At 41.5% G+C, this 4,029-nt stretch overlaps 1 pseudogene; it reads right to left on the bottom strand.

Annotated features, from left to right (window-relative positions):
- Nucleotides 1-2,863: 2,863 nt before the first annotated feature.
- LOC128049971 (armadillo repeat-containing protein 1-like) lies at nt 2,864-3,679 on the bottom strand (annotated as a pseudogene).
- Between the last annotated feature and the right edge of the window lie 350 nt (nt 3,680-4,029).

The following is a 4,029-nucleotide window of genomic DNA, read 5'->3' as shown; positions in this document are numbered from 1 at the left end:
GTCTTGATCCCTGTCTACTGTACCATGTCAGAAACCCCATTCCATAGTTCATCAGGTACACTTATCTATCAGTTGTAGGCCCTTAAATCTATTTTTCACTTCCACTGTATAATCATAAGGGATTTGATTTAGGTCATACCTGAATGATCTAGCAGTTTTCCCCACTTTCTTCAATTTAAGTCTGAATTTGGTAATAAGGAGTTCATGATCTGAGCCACAGTCAGCTCCTGGTCTTGTTTTTGATTTAGGTCATACCTGAATGGTCTAGCGGTTTTCCCTACTTTCTTCAATTTAAGTCTGAATTTGGTAATAAGAGGTTCATGATCTGAGCCACAGTCAGCTCCTGGTGTTGTTTTTGTTGACTGTATAGAGCTTCTCCATCTTTGGCTGCAAAGAATATAATCAGTCTGATTTCAGTGTTGACCATCTGGTGATGTCCATGTGTAGAGTCTTCTCTTGTGTTGTTGGAAGAGGGTGTTTGCTATGACCAGTGCATTTTCTTGGCAAAACTCTATTAGTTTTTGCCCTGCTTTATTCTGCTTTCCAAGGCCAAATTTCCAAGGAACTTGATTCAGTTCAGTTCAGTTGCTCAGTCATGTCCATCTCTTTGCAACCCCATGAATTGCAGCACACCAGGCCTCCCTGTCCATCACCATCTCCTGGAGTTCACTCAGACTCACGTCCATCGAGTCCGTGATGCCATCCAACCATCTCATCCTCTGTCGTCTGCTTCTCCTCCTGCCCCCAGTCCCTCTCCGCATCAAAGTCTTTTCCAATGAGTCAACTCTTTGCATGAGGTGGCCAAAGTACTGGAGTTTCACCTTTAGCATCATTCCTTCCAAAGAAATCCCAGGGCTGATCTCCTTCACAATGGACTGGTAGGATCTCCTTGCAGTCCAAGGGACTCTCAAGAATCTTCTCCAACACCACAGTTCAAAAGCATCAATTCTTCGATGCTCAGCTTTCTTCACAGTCCAACTCTCACATCCATACTTGACCACAGGAAAAGCCATAGCCTTGACTAGACGGACCTTAGTCGGCAAAGTAATGTCTCTGCTTTTGAATATACTACCTAGGTTGGTCATAACTTTTCTTCCAAGGAGTAAGCGTCTTTTAATTTCATGGCTGCAGTCACCATCTGCTGTGATTTTGGAGCCCCAAAAAATAAAGTCTGAACTTGATTAGTAGCTATTAAATTGAATTGAAATGACCATCTTTTTTTTTTTTTTTTGAAATGACCATCTTTTGAAACTCAGTCATTTATCACCAACTAACTTATAAGCACCTGCATGGTATCTGACACTCTTTTAGATGTGTAGGCTCTAAATATAAAAAACATAGTCCTATCCTCGGAAATTCCCAGCCCAGTAGAGGAGAAAGACAACTGTGCAGTTAATTAGGTTTGGCAAGTAACATGTAGAACAGAGTTCTCAGCATTGACTTCACATTAGAATAGCCTGAGAAGTTACAAAGGAAATCTTATGTCCAAGACCTGCCCCAAACCATTTGAATCATAATATTTGGGAGTGGTTTAAAGCCATAAATATTTTGATGCTCTATCAAGTAGCCTGATTGGCAGGCAAGAAAGTTGAAAGGGAAGGTAATTATAATAAAACCTAGTAGTTATTTTAACTAGGTTGTGACAGGTCATACTGATTAAATAAGCAGAGAATGAGATGACTTGAAGCTGGTCTTCATTTTTGTGAAGGTAGGGTTTATTTTTGGTTCACCCTTGCCCTTTGTACCAACTGAAAAGTCTGCATGTTAGCCATGTCTCCTCTTTCTTGCGTGCTCGGTGGCTCCGTCATATCCAGCTCTTTGCAACCCCATAGACTGTAGCCTGCAAGACTCCTCAGTCCATGGGATTTGCCAGCAAGAATACTTGAGTGGGTTGCCATTTCCTCCTCCAGGGGAGCTTCCTGACCCAGGGATCAAACACATGTTTCCTGTTTCTCTTGCATTGCAGGCATATTCTTTACTGATTGAGTCATCAGGAATGCCCTCTTTCTTAGCAGGGCTTAAATCTCAGTTGGCAATATTTTGGCTATTGTAAGAGTTCACTGGAGACTCACCTCAACTTCTTAGTATCTCTGCTACAGCTGTAAACTAGGAAAGTGCTTCAAGGGTCAGTATGAGTCCCCATCAATGAGCTTTTCACTCCCTTTCTGTCATTAATCAGTCCTATAAATCCTTGTCTCCTTGGTATCTGCCCAATGGCACAAAAGTATCTGGTTTACTCTTACAGAAAAGAGAAATTCTTTTTATACTTTGTTGTCAACATTTTAAAAATTGTATCCCCAGTAAATGAAATGAACAAGTGAAAAGTGAAGTCTCTCAGTCGTGTATGACTCTTTGCGACTCCATGGAGCATAGCCTACCAGGCTCCTCAGTCCATGGGATTTTCCAGGCAAGAATACTGGAGTGGGTTGCCATTTCCTTCTCCATCTTCATGCACAACTTGAGCTAAAAAGAAAAATAAATCTCTTCTTGGTCCTGAAGCTTGAGAAAATGAGTTTTCCTAATCATGTGCTTCGTGTCAAATAAAATGTAAAGCTGTACAAATACATATTTGGTTTAACAGTGGACCCCCTTTTTTTTTTTTTCTTTTTTTAAGAAGTGAGGCAATTAAAGGACAACAAAATCAAAATACCTTCTTCAACAAAACAACTCCACCTGTCACCTCTGTCCCTTTTACCACTTAGTGGGGTGAAATGTCCAGTAGAATGTAAAATGCAGCATTCTCAATGATGGGATCTAGAAATTTTTCATGATAACTTATTGCAAATTGCACTTGACAGTTTACCACGACAATGGAAAACTGGCCCCTTGTTTTCTTATACAGTCCTTGAGCCCCAAAGGGAAGTCACCAGTAGAATGACCTGGATAAAAAGTTTCCAGCTATGCTCAGCCAGCTAGCTCTGCCCTCTGGGTGGGAGCCCACCTGGGACACCGCCTTGTCCTGCTTCTTCGTGGGACTCTCATCCTTGGGCAGGTAGTCAGGCAACTCCATGTTCTGTTCTACTCCACAAGTGTGTCCTGGAATGGACCAGCATCTCTTCTCCACTTTCGCTCTTCAAAACTTGCTGAGCCTTCGTAACCTGAGTTGATGCTATTGCTGATGCCAAAGCCTCTGCTTTAAGATCTGAATGGATTCGCACCACACATCTCTGAATGGCCATTTGAGAAGTAAATCTAATAATGCCTTTAATTTTTAACAAGGCCACTTCACACAGGTTTCTCTGGGATGTATCATCAAGACCATCTATATGCAAAACCACTGTTTTGGCATGTTTGTTTGTAGTTCCCAGAAAAAACTGAGCTTTCCTTCGACGTGAATTCATTTCATTGAAACTATCCCCAACTGTCATGTTGGAAGATTGAAGAATGTCTTAGATCTCAGAGGCTAGCAGTTTTGTTTCTCCTGGAGTTGTAGACTTCTGTATAACGTTTTGCAAGCTTAACATATTTCCCAGCTCTCCTTTCATCTTTTCTCTGTTGGCACGGCACTCTGCCAAGTATTGAAGAGCGAAAGGTCCATAAATAAAATAAGACTGGGCAGACATCTCTGATCCTGGACAATGGCTCGTCAGATTAAAGGATCTGTGGCTAGGTCCCGGAGCTGGTTAACTACAGACAGAGCCTCAGGTTCCTCATTCATCGTGGAGGATGACGAATTCATCTTCTATGCTGTACACGTGGACAAAATCTTCTTAAGTTCGCTCCAGTGCTCTAGGAATCCACAGCCTGCCGCACTATTAGGGCCACATCAACGATGAGGTAGAGGAACCCAGAGTCACGTAGCAGGGTCAGCGATGACAAATGACCAAGCTTACTTCTGAAGCCTAGAAGTGAGGATGCTGGCAGGGGAAATGAAATGAAATGAAAGTCTTGCATTTTTCCTGTTTGATTATAAAGATGAATAAATATGAATGTTTATCATGTAAATATTATATGTGTAATATAAGTATCAAATATGAATATAATTGTACTGTAGTATGGTTTACATAGTTTGGCTTTCTGCCTTACATT

This window comes from Budorcas taxicolor, chromosome 6 (assembly GCF_023091745.1).
Source record: "Budorcas taxicolor isolate Tak-1 chromosome 6, Takin1.1, whole genome shotgun sequence".
Taxonomy (NCBI): Eukaryota; Metazoa; Chordata; class Mammalia; order Artiodactyla; family Bovidae; genus Budorcas; species Budorcas taxicolor.
The sequence above is the reverse complement of the archived record's forward strand: the minus strand, read 5'-3'. Positions and strand labels throughout refer to the sequence as shown.